We start from the raw sequence: 15,117 nt of genomic DNA, 5'->3' as shown, positions 1-15,117 counted from the left end.
ACCGCCACCATAGAACTAACGCACAGAAACCACAACCTCAAACAGATCCTCAAGAAAAATAAACATACCTTCCTCCGCTAAATGAACCCCGTCAGACCGAAAAAGGTAAGTATACCGAAATTTTATCCTAGGATGTCTGACCACTGCACCACCATTTTCCAACACAAATTTTGAAACCGTAAAGTTCACTTTCTTCCGGGCTTCATCAATGGCTCTGCCGTCAACCACACCACGCCAACACAATCTAGGGACCATGAAAGACCAAACTATTGTGCAAGCTGGCCATGCCATTATAATCTGACCCAAATTCTCCACCACCGCATGTCTTAAATCCAGAGATGTCCTCTTGCCCAAATCATTCCCGCCTAGATGAATAACCACGACTCTCGGTAAGCCATACCGCTGAACCTGCTGCAAGAGTTTAGGCTTAAGGCTCTCCCACAACATACCTCTGACCCCTATCCATCTAACTCCACTAGCCCCCGGAACAACGGCGCGTCCTGCGCCTGCATGAACCTAGCCGCCCGAAAAACAAATGAATGGCCAATTATCCATACAGTACAATCATCAAAAGCCATTCCTATAATGAGGGAAAAACAAAGAAAACATTAAAGTTATTGTAAAATTTTAGCATATTTAATCATGTATATCTAACGGGGAACATATTACTGAGGATCTGCCAAAAAGAAAAAATTTTGATTTGAATCTTTAAAGATCAACAAGCTTCTGTGCCAATTTGAAGCAACATGAAGACACAAGAGGATAAGTTAAAATAAAAAAGAAGGGGAGGGGGAGAGCGGGGGGGGGGGGGTTGGGAGAGATATCGGATAACACAAGTGAACTCGACCAGAGAGAAAACGTAAAACCTGCTGAGGGACATATAATTGTAATTATAAACCAAATAGCCGAATTAAATCCATCAGATCAGGTAAAAAAATCGTCAAAACTCTCCAGACTCCCACTGAAATCAATGGCGAGTAGCTAGTCCCCGAGTAGGAAAGACAGGGGAAATCAAACAAGACCAGGACCAATGACATTTCGTAAAACATAACAAACCATATGTAACGTGCATGCACAACATTAACCTCAATGAGTCGGTCGAATGTAACGCTTATAACTGGCTGATTTCCATCGGCCCAGAGCTTGAATCTGTGACTCTGGAAATCCCGCAGCAGCGGCGGAAGTGGCAGCACCAATTCGAAACGAATGCGAGCCGAACTCCCCTGGTGAGAGGCCCACGCTGCAAAGACATCGCCGCAGCATCCAACTAAACTGAAATTTTGTCAGCGGAAGCCCATCGCCATGCATCAGCCATGAGCCCTCCGCTGAGGGTCTGACAGATGCATAACGAGTGGCCAAGCCGACCGGACAAATTCGACAATCCGCCGAGGGGACCAATGTTATCCAGCGACCCGTGCCTAACTGATCGGTCTTAGAACGACGCAATCTGCACAGCAAGGACCTCTCACCCACCTTCACATCCGAACGCAGCATAGTTGAATCCCTCCACTTGGAGGGAGCAACCAAATTCCGACACCCGGAAAGCACCATGAAAAGCCATGGAAAAAGCTAACTTAAACAAAAGCGTTTTGAAACCGGAGGCCGCCACGTCCGCAACCGCTCCTAGAATGGATGGTAACAGATAAATGTCTATAGGCCGTCTTTTATCGGGGTTAACCGGCTCAGCGCGCGCCCAACCTTTCAAGGCCTTTGTGATGACAAAACTCCTTGTAAGGTCAGGGATTCCCTTCAATTTGGAGAAAAACGAAATACCTGCCAGGTACCGTGAAACTACCGCTCTCGATTTGCCAGATACATACAGCTGCCAAATAAAAGCAAGCATCAATTGATGCTGACCCTTACCTCCAAGGCCTTGGCTACGGGAAAAAACTTCCCATTCTTCCCAAGACCGACGGTAAGCCTTGAGGGTACTTGGTGCAATGGACAGCTCCGCTAACCCCTCCAGTCCGGCTTGATAACCTGCCAAACATAAGAGGGGCACAGCACACCATCAGTCTCTGCATCAGGAGCCAATGTACGGAACCGACCCCATTGACATCTGGACAGCGCATCGGCAATCCCGTTGTCAACTCCGGGTACGTGTTGAGCTCGAAACAGCACATTATGGCGCAAACAGGCAAGCACCAGCTGCGCTAGCACACGCAAAACCAGCAACGACTTTGCTCGCTGCCCGTTTATCGCATGCACCACGCCCAGATTGTCACATCTGAACAGAATGCTGCGATTGCAGATGCGCTCGCCCCAGACCTCCAAGGCGACCATTATTGGGAACAGTTCTAAGAGCAGCATATCTCTTGTCAAACCTGCACGAATCCACTCCTCCGGCCAAGTTGCGACGCACCAGGATCCCCTCAGGTAGCAACCGAACCCCGAAGATCCTGCTGCATCGGTGAAAAGCTGCAAATCGACATTGCCCACCAGAGGGGATAACCATATCCTGATCCCATTAAAATCTGCCAAAAAGGAAACCCAAACTTCCAGGTCTCTCTTTATTTCTGACGATAAACGGATCAAATGGTGAGGTTTGGAAACCCCCGCTGTGGCCCTCTCTAGCTTTCTGCAAAATACCCTCCCCATCGGTATAACTCTACAGGCAAAGTTCATACAACCCAACAGTGATTGGGCCTGCCTGAGCGAAATTTTGCGCGCAACCAAACACTCTGAAATGGAATCTCGCAATTTGTCAATTTTATCGCGCGGCAGCCGACAGGATCCAGCCAAGGTATCAATCTCGATACCTAAAAATGACAAACACGAGAGGGGTCCCTCTGTCTTTTCGTCTGCCACAGGTACTCCAAAATGAAAAAACAGCGCTCTTATGGAACCAAGTAACTCGTTAAAACGCTCTGACCCAGCGGGCCCCACGCAGAGGAAGTCATCGAGATAGTGCGCTATCCCATGACCCCCACAAGAAAACTCTACGCACCAATGAAGGAAAGTGCTAAATTTTTCAAAGTATGCGCAGGAAATCGAACACCCCATAGGCAAGCACTTGTCTATGAAGTATTCCCCCCCAATGCGAAAACCCATGAACCTAAACGATTCGGGGTGCAAAGGAAGCAAACGAAAAGCTGACTCCACATCCATCTTAGCCATGAGGGCCCCGCGTCCATATGCCCTAACGATACTGAGAGCATCATCAAAAGACTGATACCTCACTGAACAGAATTCAGGAGGTATAGCGTCATTAACGGAGGACCCCAATGGATAAGACAGATGCTGGATCAGCCGAAATTTTCCTGGAGTTTTCTTAGGCACCACCCCCACTGGGGAAAGAATCAGATTCCCCATTGGAGGATGCGCAAATGGACCCACCATACGTCCTAACTGAACCTCTTTCTCGACTTTTAACTGAAGAACGTCAGGAAAAAGTCGAGCTGATTGTAAATTTCTCGGGGAACCGACTCGAACTTCCCCTATAACTGGTAAAGGAAAACCCAACTTGAACCCGAAAAACAAAAACTTAGCGTCCTGCCTATTAGGGTACCACCCTAGCCACCTGGACATAGCATCCAAACGGATAGGGGTTGGTGCCCTATTTAGCGCCTGCGCTACCTCCCGCTTTGGGAATAGCTCCTCCTCCCGACTTGGATCCCTGTTGGGCTGACAACCTGAAACAATTAGAGGCGGGGTGCGATCCGTTGCAACGCAAGCAAAGGTGTCGAAAACGACACCGTTGGCCCTGGGAACAGGAGGCATTATTAAAGGCAAAACATTTACCTTTAAAAGGTGTCTGCGCAGAAAGCCGACCGGTGCCCGTCTGTCGACGCCCCGGGGAGGGATCAGAACTCGGGCGCCATGCCCCAGACCCCCCCTTATGAGTATCCCCGCCTACCCGAGAATCCTCCACTCCACCTTTTGGTGGTTGCGTGACGTCAAGCCACACTTCCACGTCCTTGCACCCAAAATCTAAGCGCTTGGATCCGTCCTGCTTGCGCCTAAATTCCTCATCATATGTTCTCCAGGCGCTGCCCCTGGATTTACGCTGCATCCCATGAATCAGGTGGATATACCTTATTACGTTCAGGTGCTCCCCTGGGCGATCTTTCAAGTAGCATGCTGCGAATACGCAAAACCCAGCAAGCCAGTTATCATAGGAACGAAAAGCTTCCAACCCCACCCCGCCTTTAAGCTTAGCTGCCTTGAAATCTTTTTTGGCTTGCTCAGTTAAAATGAACATGTCCACATAATCGCCCTTCCTGATTTTTTTCTTGCAACAATCGCGCAGACCCCGCAATACTGCTGTATTGTCGCAATGCACCACACCTGGTTGATGCTGATGCTTCTTGGACTTCCGCGCGCTACTACTCTGACGCTGCCGCTTAGCCCGCTTATCCCGCCTATCCGCCTCCTTGCGCGCATATTTAGCAGCCCTCTTCCGCGCCTTTTTCGCGCTGCTGACAGAAGAAGCCAGAGAAGAAGAGGTCGACGACAAGTCAGAGACAGAGGAAGAAGAGGAGGCAGAGTCAGCAACATCATCTTCTGAGATCTCACCTGACGATCCGGACTGCTCCCTCCCGGACACGACCGATGATGAAGCCTCCTCGACGCTGAAATCCTGTTCCATAGCTTCGCCCTCAGCAGTATCTGAAACAGACGATGAAGCCGCCCCCTGGGCCGAAACCCTGGGCACGGTCGACACAGCAGGAGAAGACACAGCCGCACCAGCCCCAGACGCCTCTGGTCTTGCCAACTGAGCCGCAGCGGAGCCCATAGCCCTGCAAGCCTGCATGAACTGATCTACCACTGGCCCTAGAGTAGCAGAAATTGAACGCTGCCTCTGATCCACCCTTTCACTATCTGCTTGGCTAGGAGCCAATGCCGCAACCATGGGAGCAAAAGCAGATGTCATTGATGACATCATGGCCGCAAAAGCTGCAGGGTCAAAGGACTGACTTACACCCCCACTAGGGACCTGAGTATCCACATAGCCAGAAGCTGCTGCCCCAGACATGGCCCTGTCTGCTGATTGCTGACTAGCCTGCCAATCATCCTCCATATTAAGTGCAAGCCCCGCCCCCCTTTCATCAGCTCTCCCTGTCCTAAAATGGCTGCCTGCCTCCCTGACTGACAAAGCCCCTAATGTGCTGCCAGGGCTGTCCATCTCCCCCACCTCGACATTCCCCACTTCATTAACTGTGGGGGAGTCCCCCCTGCCCCTCCGGGCACTAACAGGGCTATTAGCAGCCCTCCTTGCGGTGCGCGTGTGCGCCTGTGACCTTTGAACCCGCGGGGGGCGAGCGCTCACCGCCCTAATCGCGGCAGCTCTGCCCTCCCGCGGGCTCACTAACTGCCTCTCGCGGCTGCTCAGAGCAGCCGCGCCTTCCCCCCGCCGGCGGCTGTGTCCAGCCGCCCTGACAGAACCTGCTTGACGGCCGCGGGTAAGCGCGGCCGCGCCCGGCCGCCCATGATGCCGCGGGGCCGCGCGACTCGCGCTAGCCCCTTCAGCTCCCTCTTGAGAGGCAGGAGCATCCCCAGAACTCCCTGGGCCTTCTTCCTGTGCCCGGTAACGGGCGGGGATCCGCGATGAGCGCTGCGGGCGGGGCATGCTACCAATTTGGGGGGGGTCACAGTCCTTATAAGGGTTAGGAGGATTGTTAGAAAATGCAGAGCGCAAAGGTGGGGGAGGGCAGAGAGAGAGAGGGATAGATGAAGAAGGTGAAGAACAAAGATAAGAAGAGGAAAGAAAAACAGAAGGATGGCTATTAAGAAAATATAACAGAGCTCAGGTAAGAGCACTTACCCATTCCCAAGACAGGAACAAAAGAGGCTGACTCCGCCTCCAACAATCTCTAATATCCCTGCTATAACCTACAACCCTAAAAACCCATTGGCCCTAATTATCACATGATTCCTCACACTGGTCTGCCCCCAGCCTGGGAAGTTTAACCCTCTCCACTCCTATACAGTCATTTCGTTTATCATACGCTGCTGTGCCTATACAGTGTATAATGCAAAACTCTGCTGTGCCTATACAGTGTATAATGCAAAACGCTGCTGTGCCTGTACAGTGTATAATGCAAAACGCTGCTGTGCCTATACAGTGTATAATGCAAAACGCTGCTGTGTCTGTACAGTGTATAATGCAAAACGCTGCTGTACCTGTACAGTGTATAATGCAAAACGCTGCTGTGTCTGTACAGTGTATAATGCAAAACGCTGCTGTGCCTGTACAGTGTATAATGCAAAACGCTGCTGTGCCTGTACAGTGTATAATGCAAAACGCTGCTGTGCCTGTACAGTGTATAATGCAAAACGCTGCTGTGTCTGTACAGTGTATAATGCAAAACGCTGCTGTACCTGTACAGTGTATAATGCAAAACGCTGCTGTACCTGTACAGTGTATAATGCAAAACGCTGCTGTGCCTATACAGTGTATAATGCAAAACGCTGCTGTGCCTATACAGTGTATAATGCAAAATGCTGCTGTGCCTATACAGTGTATAATGCAAAACGCTGCTGTGCCTGTACAGTGTATAATGCAAAACGCTGCTGTGTCTGTACAGTGTATAATGCAAAACGCTGCTGTACCTGTACAGTGTATAATGCAAAACGCTGCTGTGCCTGTACAGTGTATAATGCAAAACGCTGCTGTGTCTGTACAGTGTATAATGCAAAACGCTGCTGTGCCTGTACAGTGTATAATGCAAAACGCTGCTGTGTCTGTACAGTGTATAATGCAAAACGCTGCTGTGTCTGTACAGTGTATAATGCAAAACTCTGCTGTGTCTGTACAGTGTATAATGCAAAACGCTGCTGTGCCTGTACAGTGTATAATGCAAAACGCTGCTGTACCTGTACAGTGTATAATGCAAAACTCTGCTGTACCTATACAGTGTATAATGCAAAACGCTGCTGTGCCTGTACAGTGTATAATGCAAAACGCTGCTGTGCCTGTACAGTGTATAATGCAAAACTCTGCTGTGTCTATACAGTGTATAATGCAAAACTCTGCTGTACCTATACAGTGTATAATGCAAAACGCTGCTGTGCCTGTACAGTGTATAATGCTAAACTCTGCTGTGTCTGTACAGTGTATAATGCAAAACGCTGCTGTACCTGTACAGTGTATAATGCAAAACGCTGCTGTACCTATACAGTGTATAATGCAAAACTCTGCTGTGTCTATACAGTGTATAATGCAAAACGCTGCTGTGCCTGTACAGTGTATAATGCAAAACGCTGCTGTACCTGTACAGTGTATAATGCAAAACGCTGCTGTACCTGTACAGTGTATAATGCAAAACGCTGCTGTGTCTGTACAGTGTATAATGCAAAACGCTGCTGTGTCTGTACAGTGTATAATGCAAAACGCTGCTGTGCCTATACAGTGTATAATGCAAAACGCTGCTGTGTCTGTACAGTGTATAATGCAAAACGCTGCTGTGCCTGTACAGTGTATAATGCAAAACGCTGCTGTGCCTGTACAGTGTATAATGCAAAACGCTGCTGTACCTATACAGTGTATAATGCAAAACGCTGCTGTGCCTGTACAGTGTATAATGCAAAACGCTGCTGTGCCTATACAGTGTATAATGCAAAATGCTGCTGTACCTGTACAGTGTATAATGCAAAACGCTGCTGTGCCTATACAGTGTATACTGCAAAACGCTGCTGTGCCTATACAGTGTATAATGCAAAACGCTGCTGTGCCTGTACAGTGTATAATGCAAAACGCTGCTGTACCTATACAGTGTATAATGCAAAACGCTGCTGTACCTATACAGTGTATAATGCAAAACGCTGCTGTGCCTATACAGTGTATAATGCAAAACTCTGCTGTACCTATACAGTGTATAATGCAAAACGCTGCTGTACCTGTACAGTGTATAATGCAAAACGCTGCTGTACCTATACAGTGTATAATGCAAAACGCTGCTGTGCCTGTACAGTGTATAATGCAAAACGCTGCTGTGCCTATACAGTGTATAATGCAAAATGCTGCTGTACCTGTACAGTGTATAAGACAACCGAGGTTCGGATAGAACAGAGGGCACATAAAACCCTAGGCAGGGATGCGTGGGGTTAATAAAGTTAGGTAGGGGAGTGTTAGTTTTTTATGGTCAGACTGACATGAGGTTAGGATTGGTGGAGTGTTGTGTTAGGGGTGTGGTTAATAGGAGTCTGGGTAGGTCAGCAATGTTACACTGCCTCTTGGGAATCTGATCTGCAAACTGTACAGACATGAGGTTGTAGAGTTCTGTTCTTTTGAAAGCTTTTCATCTTATATTTCATCTATTTTTTCCTCTCTATTCTACCATCTTGACCTTCATTTTCTTTTTCCTATCTATTCTGTCTTTTCTGCCTTTTCTCTGTGGTCTTCTCCAGCTATGTCTCGCCCCCAGCATGCTCGCTCTGTTCCTGCCCAGGTGGCTGATGCTGCCGGACTGGGGCTCATCCCACTAGTTAGCAGCTTGCTCCCCTGATCCCCATTAGTCAGCCCTGCCGGTCCTCCCGTCGATCTGGGGTGCTGGCGGGGAAGGCACCGGCTAGGCCGCACAGACCCGCGTGCGCCGCTCTCGCGGGCGCGCACAGTTTTTTGTTCTCTAAATGCTTCCCCAGTGGTCACCGTTCTCACGCCGCCCAGCTGGCTGATGCTGCCGGGTTGGGGTTATAGCCTCCCCGTTGCCCACATCGCTCCCGCTCCCTGGATACTCGGGGGAGGCGGGCGCGATGGATGCTATAGCAGCCGTGCGTCCCCACATCCCCCCCCTCCCCTGCTCTCGCGGTCGCGTGCATCGTGCCCTTAACACGGCTCCAGTTAACGTCCCCCGGCTGGGTCCCGTACTGGAAAGCTGCACGGCCGGGGGACTAGAAAGCGCAGAAATGCGCGTGTGAGCCGGGAGCCTGTAATGGCGCCGGCTCGATCCATATCGTGGGGGGCAGAGCCACCGGCCATCTTATGGATGGGGAGGAGGGGCCTGCGGCCATCTTCTCTGTCCTCTAAGAGGGTTTCAATGGCGGCAGGGCCTGCCTGCTGCCGTGGGGTTACCCATGGCAGCCCTGTACCCCTCACAGTGCAGCAGGGTATGCTTGCTGTCATGGGGTCCCCTATGGCGGCCACTGTGCCCCTTCACTGTTATGCCTCCCTGCATGCTGACTGTTGCCGTTCTGCTGGTGGCAGTGGGGGTGCTCTCACACCCCTAAGGTCTCTGCAGTCTGGGGGTGTGGAGTAGTCTTGAGCATCCCCAGCCACGCCTGCGGTATACGTCCCAAGAGCTTGGCAGTTAGAGAGATGTGGCAGCCTCTCCCTCCGCTTTTTTCTTTCTGTAGAGCAAACAGTTATTAGTAGTAGATGCACATTCAGGAATAACAGGCTGCATGATACGCATAGTGGTAGGGCACTATTAATTTGGTCCTTTCTGGTATTAATTAGATATATATGATTACGCCCGTGGTAAGTTATGTTGTCGGTAAGACAGCAGTATAAGATATGTATATATTATAGTATAATTATGTATCGGCAAGCCAGCAGTATAATGTATAACTGTAGGAAGGCAGTTATATTCATGTCTGTTGGCAGTCTAATAGCAATTCTCCAGTGCTCATGCCAGCCGCAGCTCCCGGGCTGGGCTGTGGGAATATGTAATATACAGTGCTGGGAGGGTTTTTTCCTCGCTTCTCTGCGGCAGGGGACGGCATCCTGCGCCCGCTTGTCAGTTTGGGCATTGTGTGGGCTCATTTCATACGTAATTCAAGATGACAAGGGCGTGGAATATATCGTTTCTCAGCCACGTGCCTTTTGTCATCAGTTGCTAAATAGCCCACCTACAGTATGCACATCCTTTATTGGTCTATTCACAGCCGGCTGGTCATTGTCACCACACCAGTTTTATTATTCAATACTATTGGCAGAGCATTTATTTCATAAATTATGCAATGACTTTTTATACACGTAAAAGGCGTTGTAACACGCTATCATAGGCCAGCATGTCGGAAACCACGGGCCTTTGGCACTTTGCACTGCGGTTCTTCTGCATGGTCCTTTATTAGATATATCGCGTTATAGATTTTGTCACGTGACATTCATTTATTACAGCAAACATTCATGTTATAGTCGGGCACATTGTTGACATTCGGAAATTATAAGTCAGTACACGCAATAGGTATATTGTTTTTAATATTAATACAGTCAATTGTTCAATCTGAATAAGACAGTATCGTACATCAAACTCATTTATTACAGCAGAAACATTCATGTTACTGGTGCACATAGCTGAGAAAATAAGTACGACAGAACTGTGGATAAGGAAAATATGTATCGTGGTATATTCGCGGGTAATCTATCACAAATGTGTCCTCGCGGCATATTTCTAATATCACGCTAACATATACTTTCTATTTCATACATGTACAAAATTAGGTTCACATGGGTATCCCTAAGTTGATTAGAGTTTGGAAATGCATTATGACCCCACGAACACATAGGGACTTGTAGCGAGTTGGCGTCAGTTTGTGAATGGTATCACGAGCTCATAGTCCAAAATTCCCAGTATACCTGGAATTATTTGCACGTGGTTGAGCTCTATAATGTCCTTGATACCATTGGGGGCCGGAGTATTTTTTATCTAATTATACAAACTGCTTCTAAGATTGGAACCTATCACCTCCTCTTTTGGACCACCTTTTGGTCATAAACGTACATACATAGGAGCACTACGTGGTTGTGGATTAATTTTCTCTTGTCCATATGATTTCCCCTGATACTTTCCGTAGCGGAATTGTATGGTTCCCCATACAGTAATTTATGCTCTTTACCTGTAGACGGTGCTCCTGCATGCATACTAACACTTCGTGAGGGTCATTTTCATTTGTCCGTATGAATTTTCCCTGATACTTCTGGTAGTTGTACTGCATTATTGCCGCACGGTATTCTGACCCCTTTTTTCCCTATAGACGGTGCCCGCGGTTTGTTTGTTTTTTCTTACCCATGAGAGGGGGTCTTTCCATACTGGTTTTATTAGCGAGCCTTGTCTAATTCATTGTGAGGTCATACATAGGCATGTTGATGCGGTGACTGCAGGGATGATTTTAAATATCCCCTCAGTAGTCCGGTTACTCCTAAGCGCAGGATCTGGCCTTTGGGAGTATTGTTTTATATTTTACATTTTGGTGTGGACATTTTTATATTACAAATTTTGTGCATGGGAATTGGGCGAGCTCCACAATTTTTACTTGTAGTCTCATCCCTATTCCAATGGAGACCTAATCATATATATTTATCTTACATACAGGTACAGGTTAGGCGGGGTTCACCCCCGTATACAACGCTCTTCAAAATACAACATACCTCATATACACCCCCTTTTATTTTACAAATATATGTTCATTGAATTTAGGGAGCTACACAACTTAAATTGCATTCTCATCCCCGTCCATATATGCATAATCATATATATATATATATATATATATATATATATATATATATATCTTACATAGGGAAACAGGTTTGACCCGAGTCCACCACCCCCACATACAACGCTCTTGAAAACACCATATTTTATACACAGCCCTCAGTAATATTGGGACGCGCCTCTGGCTTGGGTTCCCCGGGCAGTGGGTTGTGGTCTCCTAATAGCTTGGTGTAGCTCGGTCAGTGTTTACTTGGGTTTGCCAATACCGGGGAATACTACTTTCCTCGATTCAGGAGCCATTGTTGCGCTGCTTGTGCCAATGGGGGTGCTTTGAGGCCCCTGCTGTCACAACAGTCGGGGGGGCTCTGTTTACAAGGGTTGGCACTGCTAGCTCCCACAGCATCCGCCATGTCGGCCCTCTGGGTCCACTCGTTCAGTAGTTAAGTTGGCTTTGCAGCTGTTGCTCCCTGTGTCTCGTTTGCGCCTGCGCTTACTGTTCATGGACTGAATGCAAGGGACCCTGGAGTTCGATACTGCCCCTGTTTTTTCTTTTGTTTCAGACATTGATGTGGCCGAATCCCCTCCTTCCACTGCCCAAGGGATCGATTTTGTTGCTTCTGTTGTCAGGAACGGAGTCGCCTGCACAGATGATACCCCATGCAATTCTCAAGACGTCATGGAGAGTTTTTGCATGTCGCTCCTTGGTTCCTCAGTCCTTTGATTGCCTATCAGACTTTGTGGTAACAGTGAGAGACTTTCTTGCAGTCACAGCTCAGCAGGGGATACAGGCTCTGTGATGGTGGAAGTCCTACGCCTCTATTCATGTGGACTACTGATGTGTAATTTTGTTTGTGGACTTGAGTGCTCCGGCCAACTTGCCACCTTTCCGGTGGGGGTCTCGAGGGATTTTGCCCTATTTTTTGCCCTGCTTAGGACAACGTTTGGCTAATAAAACAACAGAATATAGAATGACATTACTAACGAAAATAAAAGATTCAGCAGGTTTTTTGTAGGTTTTTACCTCGGGTCAAGTCCTCCTTCCCCCCCTTCCCCCCCCCCCCCCCATCACCTCCATCTGCAATATGTCATAGTCACCATACTCATGTGTATTTCATGTATTGCAGGTGGTTTACAGGATTATAGCTCATTTGTTTATCGGACACTTGTTTATATTTTTGGGGCAGGTCATCCCGCTTTGCTAGGATGGGTTGGGAGGCATTAGTGCCCTGTATTCGGATGTCAGTTGAGGACTTTGGTTCTTTTTTGGTCTTAGCAATTCACCTGGGAGAGAATGAGTTGTGCCAGCAGCTGTCGCTTTACTTGCGGCGCACTATTTGTTCATGATTTCGGTGGGTTGCTTGGCTTTGGCCAGATGTCGTGATATTTTGTCCGATATTGTGCTAGCCTTTCCTGTTGATGTAGGTGCATGGTTGGGGGGGGGGTAGATTTGTGGAGCATCACCCTTTAATGGTGTACAAGATGCCTAGCAGGGACAAATATCATTTATAGAGTGTTTTTTGTTCGGTGTGGGGAGGTTTTTAGAGAGTAGGTTGTATGGTGGCGGGCACGTTCCATCATTGGGAACATGCGTGGCGGGAAAGAACGGCAGTATCTATAAAGCGTCCACCTTGCTGCAGTATGAGCGGTGCGCCCCCTTCTATGCACTGGTTAGGCTGATTTTACCCTACTGGGGTCAGCGGCACCTCTCGTCGGAGAGGGCTAAAATAGTGCATTGGGATGGGGCTGGATACCGTCTCACTTGCCAGAGAGGGATATCGGCCCTTGCAAGTTTTATATCACTATTACACTTGAATTGGGATAGTGGCCCTTTCAGTGAGTGTTTTTACATCTTTGCCTAAGTCAAGTGTGGGGCGTCAGGTTACTCGCCGTTCTTTCTTATGCCACCATACTCTGATTGTAAAATAAATAAAGCTGACCATATATTTTTGATCGCATATATACGTGGTCTGTCTCTTTATTATATTTAAGTTGGTTACATAACTTTAAGGTTGCACGCTTTATCTGCCGATGGGGATTTTAAGACAACCGAGGTTCGGATAGAACAGAGGGCACATAAACCCCTAGGCAGGGATGCGTGGGGTTAATAAAGTTAGGTAGGGGAGTGTTAGTTTTTTATGGTCAGATTGACATTAGGTTAGGATTGGTGGAGTGTTGTGTAAGGGGTGTGGTTAATAGGAGTGTGGGTAGGTCAGCACTGGTACACTGCCTCTTTGGAAACTGATCTCCCACCCTCCCTCCCACTTTTTTCCTCTTGTGTCGGCTTTATTTCAAGGGCGGGAAAGAACGGCAGTATCTATAAAGCGTCCACCTTGCTGCAGTATGAGCGGTGCGCCCCCTTCTATGCACTGGTTAGGCTGATTTTACCCTACTGGGGTCAGAGACACCTCTCGTCGGAGAGGGCTAAAATAGTGCATTGGGATGGGGCTGGATACCGTCTCACTTGCCAGAGAGGGATATCGGCCCTTGCAAGTTTTATATCACTATTACACTTGAATTGGGATAGTGGCCCTTTCAGTGAGTGTTTTTACATCTTTGCCTAAGTCAAGTGTGGGGCGTCAGGTTACTCGCCGTTCTTTCTTATGCCACCATACTCTGATTGTAAAATAAATAAAGCTGACCATATATTTTTGATCGCATATATACGTGGTCTGTCTCTTTATTATATTTAAGTTGGTTACATAACTTTAAGGTTGCACACATTATCTGCCGATGGGGATTTTAATGCAAGACGCTGCTGTGCCTATACAGTGTATAATGCAAAACGCTGCTGTGCCTATACAGTGTATAATGCAAAACGCTGCTGTGCCTGTACAGTGTATAATGCAAAACTCTGCTGTACCTATACAGTGTATAATGCAAAACGCTGCTGTATCTATACATTGTATAATGCAAAACGCTGCTGTACCTATACAGTGTATAATGCAAAACGCTGCTGTGCCTATACAGTGTATAATGCAAAACGCTGCTGTACCTATACAGTGTATAATGCAAAACGCTGCTGTGCCTATACAGTGTATAATGGAAAACGCTGCTGTACCTATACAGTGTATAATGCAAAACGCTGCTGTGCCTGTACATTGTATAATGCAAAACGCTGCTGTACCTGTACAGTGTATAATGCAAAACGCTGCTGTGCCTATACAGTGTATAATGCAAAACGCTGCTGTGCCTATACAGTGTATAATGCAAAACGCTGCTGTGCCTATACAGTGTATAATGCAAAACGCGGCTGTGTCTGTACAGTGTATAATGCAAAATGCTGCTGTGTCTGTACAGTGTATAATGCAAAACGCTGCTGTGCCTGTACAGTGTATAATGCAAAACGCTGCTGTGCCTGTACAGTGTATAATGCAAAACGCTGCTGTGCCTGTACAGTGTATAATGCAAAACGCTGCTGTGCCTGTACAGTGTATAATGCAAAACGCTGCTGTACCTGTACAGTGTATAATGCAAAACGCTGCTGTGCCTGTACAGTGTATAATGCAAAACGCTGCTGTGCCTGTACAGTGTATAATGCAAAACGCTGCTGTGCCTATACAGTGTATAATGCAAAACGCTGCTGTGCCTATACAGTGTATAATGGAAAACGCTGCTGTGCCTGTACAGTGTATAATGCAAAACTCTGCTGTACCTATACAGTGTATAATGCAAAACGCTGCTGTGCCTGTACATTGTATAATGCAAAACGCTGCTGTACCTGTACAGTGTATAATGCAAA

The sequence above is a fragment of the Taudactylus pleione genome, unplaced genomic scaffold (assembly GCF_031769625.1).
Source record: "Taudactylus pleione unplaced genomic scaffold, aTauple2 ptg000465l, whole genome shotgun sequence".
NCBI classification, from domain to species: Eukaryota; Metazoa; Chordata; class Amphibia; order Anura; family Myobatrachidae; genus Taudactylus; species Taudactylus pleione.
The sequence above is the reverse complement of the archived record's forward strand: the minus strand, read 5'-3'. Positions refer to the sequence as shown.